General features: G+C 48.1%; 2 long non-coding RNA genes across 2 annotated transcripts; one reads left to right on the forward strand and one right to left on the reverse strand.

Annotated features, from left to right (window-relative positions):
• Nucleotides 1-523: 523 nt before the first annotated feature.
• Nucleotides 524-5,026, forward strand: LOC131423611 (uncharacterized). The gene is made up of 2 exons (XR_009225369.1): nt 524-620; nt 1,629-5,026. It is a non-coding gene; the product is annotated as an uncharacterized LOC131423611 (long non-coding RNA).
• Nucleotides 989-1,729, reverse strand: LOC124082456 (uncharacterized). Its single transcript, XR_006848408.2, has 2 exons — nt 1,612-1,729; nt 989-1,294 (listed from the first exon to the last, which is right to left on the reverse strand). It is a non-coding gene; the product is annotated as an uncharacterized LOC124082456 (long non-coding RNA).
• Nucleotides 5,027-14,109: the final 9,083 nt, after the last annotated feature.

Genomic DNA, 14,109 nt, shown 5'->3' on the forward strand with positions numbered 1-14,109 from the left:
ACCTTAAGACCAAGTCTCCAATACATGGACCCTGGGGACAAACCACTATTAATTGTAAGAAATAACTGAAGACACCCTAGAGGACAGGGACTATGGGAAACAAAGAGGTTAGGAGACAATTTCTTTCTGCAAACATCTGCTCGGATTTCAGTCACATGTGTTACATGATTTTTGCCACCAGAGTTTTCTGCCAGAGAGTACATGAGCACACAGCAGCCTTTTTCTTGATGCCACTAATTTTCTAAAAAGTAAAATAATAAATGTTGGATTAGGTTTTAAATGGACACTATGTGTTGGACATTCCTGTTAGGCGCTGAGTCCTATATTATTTTATTTTATTTAGTCCTCATAGAGCTTGATGAAGTCTCTGCCATTGGCTCATGAACAGTCAGCGGTACAGTGAGGTTGTGTGACTTGCCTGAGGTCACAGGGCAGGGGGAGGAACCCAGGCTTCCAATCCCAGCAGTCAGGTGCTTAGCTGTGAGTGTCAAAGGTGAGAGCCAGGCAGGAAGTGCCCTCCAGGGTCTAATCTCCTGCCCTGCAGCAGCTCAGGCTGTCTCCACACTGCCCCAGGGTGACCACCCTACTTTTCAGAACAGGAAACCAGCTCAGGAGGCCGAGTACGTGATGGGAAAGGAGACACAGACATAGCTGGGGGGAATGGGCTTGCTGTTGACTTGGGCCACTTCTCAGTCCTTTAAAGCAGGCTCCACGAAGTCGGGGACTGAAAATCCTCTCCAGGGACAGATGTTGTCTCCCGTCCCAGGAAAATGCCTATCTCCCATCTCACCTCCCCTAGGCAATCCACCTCCACATCTTAGAATCTGTCTGGAGGGCAGCAGGGGAGGAGGCTCTCCCTCTCTCCTCTGAGAAACTACAGCTTCAGTTTCAGAACATGGACACTCAGTCCTCAAGTGTCCCCATGTAACCGAAAGCTCAGTCCCTGTCTCCAATGCCAATCAATGCCAATTTAATAATGAGGACACAGTTTTGAGAAAAAGGAAAAAAGAAGGTTTATTGCTTTGCTAGCAAAGGAGAAACACAGGGGACTCCTGTCCCAAAGTCTGCGACTCTCCAAATCAGAAGGAACAGAAGGATTTTAAAGGAACTTCAAGGGTTACATTCCAGGTGTGCTCTGGTAGGGGGACCCCAGGGTGCCCTGATGGCTGTTAGGATTCACTTTTTAATTTGGGAGATATTCACTTCCCAGATCCTCAGCAGGCATCTCCTTCCTGTAGTGGGTGTGTTCAAGGGCATTAAACTAGGGGAAGAAAGGTAGCACTGTCTCCCCAATCTGGTTAGGGAGGGGAGAAGGGAGAAGAGAAAAAAAAAAACATTAAAAAAAAGGCCTTAGAGCAATGAGGAAGGTGAAGGCACATCCAGAAGGTGAAGGTACCACTGTTCCACCCAACTTCCCAGTGGCTCTGCTCCTAGGCTTGTATTGCTTCTCAGGGGGTCCAAATTTCAGACCCAAATGATTTTCTTTTTAATCAAGAACTTAGATCTCCTACACCGGTTCCCAGCCTAGGCTTCTCCTCTGGGCTCATGTTGCCCTGGGGCTTGGCTCCCAATCACTGTGGGTACATCTGACCTGCCGCCCCAGTTATCCACCTGCCATCCTTTCCCAGGTTCTCTGGCTTCACCCACTCTCATCTTCCCCTGTGGGCACACCGCCAGCCAAAGAAAGAGAATCCTGCGCTCCTGGGGTGCCACCCGCCGCGGGCCGCTCCTGCCCACTATCGCCACCTCGTGGCTGAAGACCAAACTGCCGGTAGGGATTTCCTGACTGTCCTCCATCAGGGCCACCAACTCCAAACTGTCATGAGCCCAGCCTGCTTGCCGACGCCTGTGGAGCACAGTGACAGAAGCAGAAATCCCATCGGTGCCGGGTGTGAGCGCTACTCTACAGGAGGCAATTGCCTTCGGAGAGCAGCCCCCATGAAACCTAAATAAGGCAGGAGGGAGTCCTGGAGGAGGAGGCAGGGGGGCTGCAGAGGGCAGGAGCAGAACCACCAGGAGGTGAGGGGGCTGCAGGGAAGGGAAGGGAAGGGAGTAGCTGGGGGCCCTGAGGCCAGGTCTCTGCCCCTGACGGAGACTGTACCAGAGGGGGCTGGAGGAGGCTGAGCCTCCCCTGACCCTGAGTGTCCTGAGGACGTGGAAGGCTGGCCAGGACAATGACCTTGAAATTGATAAAGAGAAAAAAGGGCAAACATGAGCTCGTTCTTGCTTTAAAAAAATGCCAGCTGCATACCTATCTGATGGGGAGTATAAAGAGGAAGTCACTGAGCCCGTGGCCTGCCTGGCATGTCACAGGTCCATCTTCACACAACCCCAGGGAGTCACACAAGGCTGGGTTCTCAGCACAAGGGACAGAAGCAAGCAGGGATGTTGAGAGAACAACCAACTCCCTCCACAGCCCCGACCAGGTTTGCTTCAGCATCCACAGGGTTGATGGGACCTGAGGGGGACCACGGGCCTCACCACCAGGTGCTGAGGGGACAGGGCTTGGCAGCAAGGCCTGATGGAAGCAGCAGTGTCCACTCAGGGCAGACCCAGCTAGGAGGGGAGTGCACAAGAGGGAGGAGAGCCCAGGCCACAGGGCACCGAGCTACACCCAAGCAGCCCGGGGTGAAGGCCAGCGGGGGCAGGATGGGACGGAAGCCCATGTCACAGGCCAGGTCAGCACGATGAAGACAGAAGAGCCAGGACAAACCGCTTCCCCCTCCCCTCAAGGACTCGGGGTCCAGGCCAGGCTGCAGGGTCTGTGGCCTGTCCAGGGAACGAAACCCTGAGGCCAAGGCTTCCCACGGGCCCTTCAGGTGGCAGGTGCCAAACACACTCATGCAGGGTGTGGGGACGATTCAGCCCCCGAAAACCTGTGGGGGGAAGATGTGGACTGAGACGAGTGTCCTCTAGAGAAGAAGCTCCCGAGAGGGGACCAGCCCTGGGCAGGCAGGGGACTCCTGCAGCAGCGCTCACTGCAGATGGAAGGCCCAGGCTCTGGTTAATGTTTTGAAGAGACTCCGGGCTGCAGTCCATGTGCAGGGCTCCGTCTGCTTAGAACATCTGCTCCTCTGTCTTCCAGCCGCTGCTCACAGAGGCCCCACCAGCCCAGCCTGACCCCCCAGCACCTGACCCCTGCCCCATCACACTAAGACCAAGACACGAGTCCAGGCTCAGGACTGGACAGGGGCCATGGGCCAGGGCCGTGGGGGTCTCTCTCAAACCCAAGGCCACAGACTCACCCAAAACTCAGTGAACAGGCTCCATCATCTCCCAGGCCTCCCGGGGAGCCAGGAGCAGAACTGGGCATAGATGGCACTGGAGCTCAGTCTGGTCCCCAGCACAGTCCAACTGGTGCTGGAGTCCTTCTTCCTCCTGGGAGAGTTTGCTCCCCTGGGACCATCACCTCTATCCTCGGGGCCAGAAGACTTACAGATGCCCCAAGGCCCCAGGTGCCTGGTGCTGGGCTTTTGCCTCTCCCAGAGGCCTCATCAACTGCTGGCACCCAGCCTGGACACTTGAGGCCAATGATCTGCCTGGTCCCTCATCGTCCAGCCTGTCCTACAAGAAGGAGAAAGACCTGGGCAGAGGGTCCCTTCTCTGTCCATAGCCCACGCTGTGAGTGTTCAGTGAACCATGCCAGCCCAGCCCTGCCTGTCCAGGGGGTGATGAGGGCCTGATCACAGTCCTCTTCTCTTCCTGTCAATCTCTCCTGCTAAGCTTCCCTACTGAAGCCTGTTCCTGAGCCCTTAAGAATTTTTAGGACCATTCTTGTGGCTTTGGACACAATGTGACTGTTACAAGAAGACCCACTTGCAAAATGGCACAAGACACTGCAACTGAGGACTGGGGACACAAAGGTGACTTTTGAAAGGACAGAGCATAGAAGAGAAGGGGGTTAAGTCACCCAGGCTGTTTCTCCAGGCCCCGCCCTGTCCACCTCCGCCTTGTCCCAGGCCCTCCCCCAACACCTCCTGTCCCCGAACATCTCACCTGGCTCCACTTTCCAAATTTCATTCTCTCACCTCAACTTCTTCGAAAACAATGCCCAGAAAAACCTGAGTGTCCCTTTTTCTCTGAAATGCTGACTGAAGACGGCTGGGTATTTTAATGCAGGTCACAGACACCCCCTGAATATGCTCTTCACAGCGAGGACCTCTTGAAGGCTGGGAGGTGGGTGGCTGGCGGAGGGGGCTCAGCCTGGGACAGCTTTTTGGTGTTCCTGGAAGAAAACCTCAGGCCCCTCCCAGGAGCAGGGCCAGCTGTGTGGACAGGAGAGGATGAAATGCCCACACTCTGTCCTCAGGGCCCAGGGCACCCATGCTGCTGGCAGGAAGCGCAGGGAGCAGGGAGGGAAGCTGGTGGGTGCTGGGACGGGAGTGGGGAGAATCCTGCTCCAGGAACGGAGCTGGGTCCACCCACAGAGGGAGGGCAAAGACGAGACCTGAGCTAGTGCCCGCCTCGGCTGCGCCCAGTGCTGGCAGGGCTTACACTCGGTGTCTAGTGCAATCCTGTGACTCAGCCACTCTGCCCCACCTGCCTCAGCCACAGAGATGCACCTGCACTCGGCACCCCTAGAACAGGCTGCTGTAATGTTGAATGAAAGAAGCCAGAGACAGGGACACCAATCTGGGACCAGGGATGCCACTCAGTGGGAGAGCATTAGCCCAGCAAGCTCAAGGCCCTGGGTCCAATCCCCAGCCCCACAAAAAATAATAACACACACCAATCTGTGATCACACTTGTGTGAGTCCCAGACTCTGACAAACCCACAACTTCATGCTTGTGGATGCCACCCTGAGGGGTCAAACTGTGGGAAAAACGAGGAAGTGGTTATCTCAGAGGGGAGGGGGAGGCGCTTGTTTGCTGGGGACACAGATTCTCAGAGTGATGGTGCTGTTCCATCTTGTGTCATGTGGTACTTTGGTTGATTTTGCTTTATAATAATTCCTTTGACCTGTACATTTACTTTAAAGTACTTTTCTGTTGTGTTATTTTCACAATTAAAAATGCTTTAAAAATACTGTTGAGGACTTTTATTTATTTATGTTTCAAGATGTGGTTTCTTTAAATTGCCCGGGTTGGCCTTGAACTTGCGATCCTCTGCCTCAGCCTCTCTTGTAGTTGGGATTACAGGTGCATACCACCACAACCAGCTGTGTTGATAACTTTTGAGCATAAGTGTTTCTAAGATTTTTGTTTTCTTCCTCAGGACTTATCACAGATGTGGGTAACTAGGCACACAGTATGAATATTTTTACAGTTCTTGAGACACACTATACACAATATTGTATCTCACCATTTAGTTTGCATTTCAGTGACTGCTAGTAAGTTAGAACATTTTCCCAGGTGTTTGTTATTTTCTGTTTTCTACCATTCGATAGCCAGTCATGTCAGTAAGGTGCCTCCTCAGCATTTTGAAGGAGCAGAAAGATCCATGCAAAGGAAGATGTTAAAGATATCCAGGAAGGCTGGATGTGGTGGCACACACCTGTAATCCCAGAGACCAGGGAGGCTGAGGCAGGAGGATTGCAAATTCAAGGTCAGCCTTAGCAATTCATCGAAGCCCTAAGCAACTCAGTGAGACATTGTTTGTAAATAAAATATAAAAAGGGCTGGGATGTGTCTCAGTGGTTAAGTATCCCTGGGTTCAGTCCCCCATACCAATAAAACAAAACAAAACAAAAAAAGAATACAAAACCCAACAAACCAAGGAGGGCCAGGGGTAAGAGAAGGAGGCAGCCAGGCCCGGCTTCTGGAACCTGGGATCTGACCAGCTGGCATCCCTTCCCCCTCTGCAGCCACAGGGCTGTGCCACTCTTTTCTGCTGGGCTCCCTTCATCCTGGGTCAGCTGGAGCAGCAGGAGGGGCAGGCTGGAGAGGCAGAGTGAGCTGACTTCACCCCTGCTGCAGGGAGCTGGTCCAGGAGGCTGCAGACACAGGGTGGGGATGGAGAGCACAGCACTCAGCTGGGCTGGGGAGGGGGCCGTCAGCTAGAGCAGGAAGGAGGTTTGGGAAGGGGGGCGAGGCGTGCAGAGGGAAGGAAACTGAGCAGACGGGAATTGCAGGGGATGGATGAAACCCTGGGCAGGTCTGAAACTATCCTGGAGGGACTGCAAGAGACCAGAAGGCCCTTGAACAGCCAGGAATTGAGCCTTATCTTCAAAGTCAACGTTTCCCAAATCTGTGCTGATTCAGAACACTAATTTAGCAGGACCTCCGTGGAGCTTTTGGGTAAAAAGGGAAAAGGGACATGGGACCTCATGGTCATGTGTTGTGAAACACCAGAGCAGAATTCAAGCTGGTGTCCTGCTGCATGAGGGACTCTGAGTAGCTCAGAAGGAATCTGGTCTGAAGCGTTTCCCAGATGTATCTGACCTTTCCCCTGTCCTCTTCTTCTTTTTGGCACCAGGGACTGAACCCAGGGGTGCTTAACCCCCGAACCACATCCTCAGCCCTTTTTATGTTTTATTTTGAGACAGGGTCTCACTAAGTTGCTTAGGGCCTCCCTAAATTGGTGAGGGTGGCTTTGAACTTGCTGTCTCCCTGCTTCCGTCTCCAGAGCCCCGTCCTCCTTTTTAAAGATGTATCTCTCAGAACTGATGATCCATGGATTTTGCTGGAAGTTTCTCATGTAGGTAAACTGGACGGCAGTTTGTTGACATGGTGGGTGACAGGAGCTGGGCTATGTATTCCCTGCTCTCCCCTGAGAGCCCTTGCCTTTTCAACTCTCTTCCCCTGTGATGGATGATTAATAATGTGGTCTCATTGAAAGTGAGTCCCAAGGGCTCAGCCACATCTCCATGGGAAATATGAGCTCCTAGGGTGAAGCTCCCTGCCCCCAGTCCAGACCCTGGCCAGTGGTACACACACACACACACACACACACAAAGTTAATGAACTCCTGACTGGGTGCCAGCCAGAGCCAGGATTCAGGGACGGACTGTTTTTTCAATTGAGGTCTAATTTACATGGAGGACAACTCAACATTTTGAAGTATACAAGGATTTTCTTGCACTTTTTAGAGAATTTTTAAAATTTTTCTACAGCTCTTGAAAAACCAGCCTCTACCTCAGAGCAAAGCCTGTCCAAGGAAGGGACATGGCCTTTGTCCTTGGAAAAACCCACAGAGCACTCCTAGGCACATTCCCACCCTGCTGAGTTGTTTATCTACAAATAACAGGAGAGATCTGCTGTGCCAGGTGTCCCTGACTCAGTCAGGCTAGGAGGGGATCCATAGCAGCCCCCTAGCAGCCACCAATCAGCATGAGACAGGGAAATACCTGGGATGCCAATGGTTTATGGTGGTTGATAACAAGTTGGGAAACCATGTAGTTCAGCACATACACCCCTCTTGGCTCAAACCAATCAGTTCAAACGAATACCCCGTTTGTACTGACCAATCACCCCTACCCAACTTGTTCCCGCCAGTGAATGTGCTAATCATGTTTTAGAGTTGTTATTTGATTTTCCCGCAGTGTGTGATGATTTGCTATGATGTATGTGAAGTCCCTGCCCTCTCCAAAGAATGTATAAAAATGCTGCAAACCCTGGGCTCGGGGCCTCTCAGCGTCACCAGTTGCTGTGTGTGTGCGCGGAGGACCGAGCTAGCTTGCACTAAACACCTCTTTGCTGCTTACATCGATCTTGGGTCTCTGGTGGTCTTTGGGGGTCCTGAATTCGAGCATAACACTCCGTATCAGATTCATGTTGTTTTGTTACTTCTTATGTTGGAATGGGGACAATCAATTCTGTCATTTATATTTATTTATTTATTTATTTGTGGTGCTGGGGATCGAACCCAGGGCCTTGTGCATGTGAGGCAAGCGCTCTACCAAGTGAGCTATATTCCCGATATTATGAGTAAAACCACATTTTCCCTTTTTTGTTTGCATCTTCTGCTTAGCTACTCAGTTGCTGAGACAAGTTTAGAGACTGGACTGTGGGTAGCTACATTCTGGCAGAGTAGTCATTTGGTTTTCCTCTGAATTGTTGGAAACCTTTACGCCTCAGGCCCATGCCCTGTTTTTTTGCTCTGATCATGTTCCCCAGTGACAGCAGTGCCCCTTTTGACTTCAGGGGTGTGTGTGCATTTTTAGTTCTGCAAGGCCCAATGCATCCTGGGAACCATTATCACTGCTATTGTTATTTCTAGGAGCAAAGACTGGAGAAAACCACAGACTGGAAAATACCACTCACTTCAAACCTCCTGGGAGGAATTCCTGGGTGAGGATGAAGAGCTCTGCAGAGGTTACAAAGACCTGTTTTACTGGAACAAAAGGCAGAGCAGGGTATCCTGACTGTTGGGAGCCTGTGATTCGAGTTCACTTGGGATTAAGCAATTCTTGGCTCTTGAGACACACAACGCCGCCAACTGCTCTTGCAGAACATTGAAGGGAATATTGGGATTATGGCTGGATACTTAAAAAAAAAAAACTCAACCACATCCTCATGCTTCTTGTCACGTACAGCAGCACCACAGGAAAGGCCTGGTGGTAGCATGGGTGAGTTGACAGGACTCCTACACTTTAATTTTCAGAGGCAAAGGATGGGTGGAGCCCTGGAGTGGACATCCAAATTTCTAGTTGTATTCCCAGCATGTGTTGCACCTTTGCTTAAGACCCCTTCTGGTCCTACATCCTGAGGTCCAGAGCTGAGCTGAGCTGAGCTGGGTTGAGCTGAGCTGGGAGGGGAACCTGAATATTTGGCCTCATAGATAAGATCAAGTCTCAGCAGCTCATGGGTCTGGGGTAAGTCTTTTCTGATGCAAGAGCTGGTGAAGGCAGCTATGTTGGGGCCTCAGGAGAGGAGGACCTCCAGGGCAGGGTTGAAGTAGCTGCACATCTTGGTGCAGTTTGTACCTGGGGGCAGGGGCAGGAAGAATGGAGCAGATCTGGTAGCCCTGGATCTGACTGGCTTTCACTGGCTGAAGAGCACAAGAGACCTATAATGTAGTTCCTGTAATGAATGACTTGTACTTGTATATGACTCATTAGGGAAATATTTCAAAGGCAATCAACATTATAATAAGCATTATAATAAATTAATAATGCAAGTGGTTTTGAAAAATGTGATAAGAGTGAATTGATGGGGTTGAATTCTTCAGTTTATTGGCTCATCAAAAGGATGGGGAGATGGTTGAAAAGTTATTGCTAAAACAGGAATTTTAAAACATGACTCAAAGGATGGTCTGTTGTATATCTAGTAAATAGATTTAAGTCCTAAACCAGTGGACCAAAAAATCTGAGTGCACATTAGTCCTGCTAAATTCTAAGTCACTAATTTAGCCCCAGAATAACTGTTCACATTAATGTTTATAACAACTTTTAATGCTTTGTCTCTACTTTATGCCTTTTGATTTTATTGTTTTGAGATAAGCATAAGGCATATAGATTTTTGTGTTTGTATATCTTTGACTAATGTGATCATAAAGCAACTTAAATCATAGTTGAAATTCAAAGTGTGCGTGATCTAAAAGGGAACTCATAGCTCTTAGGCAAATACCATCTGCTACGCATAGTGTCAGCACCACCTAGTGGCGAGATGCAGAACTGCAATACCACTGCATGGTGAATTTCCATGAAAAACACGACCTTAGTAAAATTACAATTATCTTATATTAGACAAAGGCGCCAAAAACATGCATTGGAGAAAAGATAGCCTCTTCAACAAATGGTGCTGGAAAACTGGAAATACATATGCAACAAAATGAAATGAAACCCCTATCTCTCGCCATGCATAAAACTCAACTCAAAATGGATCAAGGAATAAGATCCCAACTTCCTTAATAAGACTCACAAGAATTCAAAGCAAGAATCAATAAAACTAAAAAGTTTCTTCTCAGCAAAAGAAACAATCTGTAAGGTGAATAGAGAGCCTACATCTTGGGAGTAAATCTTTACCCTTCACACATCAGATAGAACACTAACCTCTAGGGATTATAAAGAACTCAAAAAGCTAAGCACCAAAAAACCAAATACCCCAATCAATAAATGGGCCAGGGACCTGAACAGACACTTCTCAGAAGTTGATATGCAATCAATCAACAAATATATGAAAAAATGTTCATCATTGCTAGCAAATAGATAAATGCAAATCAAAACCACTCTAAGATTTCATCTCACTCCAGTCAGAATGGCAGCTATTATGAAGACAAACAACAATAAGTGTTGGTGAGGATGTGGGGAAAAAGGTACACTCATACACTGCTGGTGGGACTGCAAACTGGTGCAACCAATATGGAAAGCTGTATGGAGATTTCTTGGAAAATTGGGAATGGAACCACCATTTGACCTAGCTATCCCTCTCCTCGGTCTATACCCAAAGGACTTAAAAACAGCATACTACGGGGACATAGCCACATCAATGTTTATATTTATAGCAGCACAATTTACAATAGCTAAACTGTGGAACCAACCTAGATGCCCTTCAATAGATGAATGGATAAAAAAAAGTGGCATATATACACACTGGAATATTACTCAGCAATAAAAGAGAGTAAAAATCATAGCATTTGCAGGTAAATGGATGGAGTTAGAGAAGATAATGCTAAGTGAAGTTAGCCAATCCCTCCAAAACAAATGTCAAATGTTTTCTCTGATATAAGGAAGCTGATTCATAACGGGATAGAGAGAGGGAGCATGGGAGGAATAGAAGAACTCTAGATAGAGCAGAGGTGTGGGAGGGAAGGGAGGGGGTATGGGATTAGAAATGAGGGTGGAATGTGATGATCATTATTATCCAAAGTGCATGTATAAAGACACGAATTGGTGTGAATATACTTTTTATACAACCAGAGATAAGAAAAATTGTGCTCTATTTGTGTAATAAGAATTGTAATGCATTCTGCCATCATATATAAATTAGACATCTTTATCCAAAGTGCATGTATGAAGACATGAATTGGGTGTCAAAATACTTTAAATACAAACAGAGATATGAAAATTGTGGTGTATATGTGTAATAAGAATTGTAATGCATTCTGCTGTCATTTATTTTTTAAATCAATAAAAAAATTACAAGAAAAACAATAATTAAAAAAAATGGATTTGAACAGATGGGAAGACATTTCTTCTTGACAGGGCAATTCTAATACCAGAAAGATGTCATTCTCCCCACCTGCCCTCAAAAAAAATTTACCCAGGTCCTGGGGATTGGACCCAGGGCATTGTGCATGCTAAGAAAGAGCTCTTCCACTGAGCTATATTCCCAGCCCCTCAAAACAGGATCTTAGATAAGTGTCTGTCTTCTGGTGAGGTCTTGAAATGAGGGGCCACCAAGTCCACATTCTCCATATTGGCCTGTTCCACCCTGTGGCTCTCCAACTATTCTGTGGAGGAGGGAATTAGTCTTCATGTGCTGGGAACAGGATGTGGGAAAAAACTGACCACTTTTAGCTGGAGAGTTTTCAAGAAGTCATTTCTACCAATTAGAGTATGCCAACAATGTCCTTAAAGTGGCCAGAATATCCATCTTTGGTTTTGCTTTGGTTTTTTGGTTTCTCAAACATTTCTTGTCCCCAGGCCCCGTGGGCAATGAACTCCCTTCCATCAGAAGTGTTTAAATAGCAACTACTGCCCAGGGTCACAGATGCTATGGAAAGGCCTTCCGGGTGTAGAGGGAGGATGGACTAACAGACCTCCTGGTCTCACGATAGCCTGGTGACTCCATGAGCTCAGAATTCAGTACGAGTTCTGGGGTTCCATGCAGGCAGAAGGAAGAGGAGGCTTCCCCAGAGCCAATGGCCAGTCTTCTCTACAGCAGGATATTGGACGCAGACTCATCAATTCCATCCTCTTCTTGAAAGTGTCCATTCAGTGGAACTGGAGACTATCATGCTAAGTGAAATAAGCCAATCCCCCCAAACCACAGGCCTAATGTTCTCTCTGGTATGCAGACGCTGACTCACAATAAGCAGGGAGGAGGGAAGAACAGAAGTCCACTGGATTAGACAAAGGGGGATGAAGGGAAGGGAGAGGGGATGGGGACAGGAGAGACAGTAGAATGAATGGGACATCACTTTCCTATGTTCACATATGAATACATGACCAGTGCAACCCCACATCATGTTCAACCACAGAATGGGAAGTTATACTGCATGTATGTACAAAATGTGAAAATATACTCTACTGTCATATGTATAGCTAAAAAGAACAACTAAAATACTTTTTAAAAAGCGTCTTCACTGACTCTGTGTCACTGTGCTCTTATTTAGATCAGCTGATTACAACATTGCTGCTGCCCCTGCCCCTTGCCTGACCTAGAAGTTATTTTCCCTATTAGGGAACAGGGTACCTTAGTCCTTGGACTATTCTCAGCCCAGGATGGAGGGGATATCCCTCTGATATAGAGGTCATTTGCCAAATAGGTAAGGAGATGGCCAGAATTGTCCTATGAGTGGGCAGGCCTGCCCCCTCCTGAGCACAATGTGGGTTCTCTGTGGAATTGAGACAAGACGTGCTCCAGGAATAGAACCCAAGGTGGCCCTTTTCCTGACCCTGTCTTGACTAGGTGAAGTGAAAAAAAATAGAGAAAAGTGAAAACTTTTACTTGTAAATAGCTAAAAAGAAATACCTTTTTTTAAAAAGTATGTTGGACACAGGGTCACTGTGTCCAATGAAATCTCATCCTGATTCCATGAGATTATAGAGTATAGATATGTCTTTGCTTTAATTTTCTATTTGGCAGTTGTGTGACTATGACAGTCAATAATTTGTACAAGATAAGACCCCCTCAAATCAGTTTGATGCAGGGATGTGTCCTCTAAGACGCATGATGCTATGTGGGGGGTGTGTGTGGAAGGTGCCTCTGACATCCTGATGTTACTCCTGCCTCCCGCAGGGGTGTGTGGGTCTTCTTAGTTCCCTGAGGGAAGCAGTGGGTTTCCCTTCCCTGGGAGCAACCAGGCAGGGGCTGAAAGAGCTCCTAACAAGCAGGTAACAGAACAGGGGTTTCTGAAAGTTTCTCTCCCGGCAGACAATACATATGCATCACATCACTGATCCACGGCATGGGAAGAACTCTAGTAACTTCTGTCCCTCCCCTTCCCTTGTTCTCTCCTTCTCTTCTCTTCCCTTTCTTTCCCCTCTCTCCTCTTCTCTGGGGTTGAGGCTGTCAATATCGTGCTCTACAGGCCTTTCAGGTGACTTTGGCACCCCCTAGAGTCTGAGAGTCATTGCTCTGGACGAAAGAGTAGATCTATTCCAAATGGCAAATAGATTGGGGAAGGAATCATGCCTTTGTCATTATGAATGAACCAAATGTGGCTGCGTATTTACATCATCACAGTCTGTGCAGTTGGAGACTCAGGAGTGAGAGCCATCGACAGCAGAGCAGCCCTGCTCAGAACAGGGGGTACCACAGCCATAAATCCATCCCAGAAGAGACATGCATGGCCAACGCTGCCTCAAGGAAACCCACAGAGCCCCGGAAGGGGAGTGATGGTGACAGCAGTTGTTTTAAAGAAATGTGATCAAATCAGGAAGGTTATTGGAAAATGCAGTGAAGAAGTTCTGAGCTAGTCATTGCAATCTTGGACTACGTGACTGAGCAAAGGAAGAAGAGAAAGAAAGAGATTCATGGTGATCCTGAGACAGGAAGGGACTAGAGCCAAAAGAAATATTAGAAACAAAACAAAGAAACTGTCCTGTTTCCTACAGACCTGAAAACAGAGGAGAACAGGAGAATTCTCATTAAATGAAGGAGGAGGTCTTAAAATGAAGAATACGAGGGCCTCAAGGTGCCAGGATTGGGAAGAGATCGAGGAAAAGGTTTATACATAACCCTTCTCAGCAATCTTCCAGGCCTTTCCTAAGGGTCAGATCTCTGGCTGCAAGGTCTCCAAGTTCCGGGTCTTGAACCTGTGCTGTGCGGGGAGGGGCTACCCACCCTGGACTGTGCTGGGGGACCTGACCACTCTCTCCACATTTGGTGTCTTGCCTATGAACAACCAGTTGGAGACTCTACGTGACTCTATATAGACTATATGTGACTGTAGACTATATATGAGACTCCATACATGAACTGCTTGGGCTCCACAGGAGTTTTCTGGGAATCAAGTGACATTGGGACATTCTCCATGAAGCCTGCAGACTTCCCCAGGGATTT

Source organism: Marmota monax, unplaced genomic scaffold (genome assembly GCF_021218885.2).
Source record: "Marmota monax isolate L192 unplaced genomic scaffold, Marmota_monax_Labrador192_F-V1.1 WCK01_AAM20220418_F8-fsc00145, whole genome shotgun sequence".
Classification (NCBI taxonomy): Eukaryota; Metazoa; Chordata; class Mammalia; order Rodentia; family Sciuridae; genus Marmota; species Marmota monax.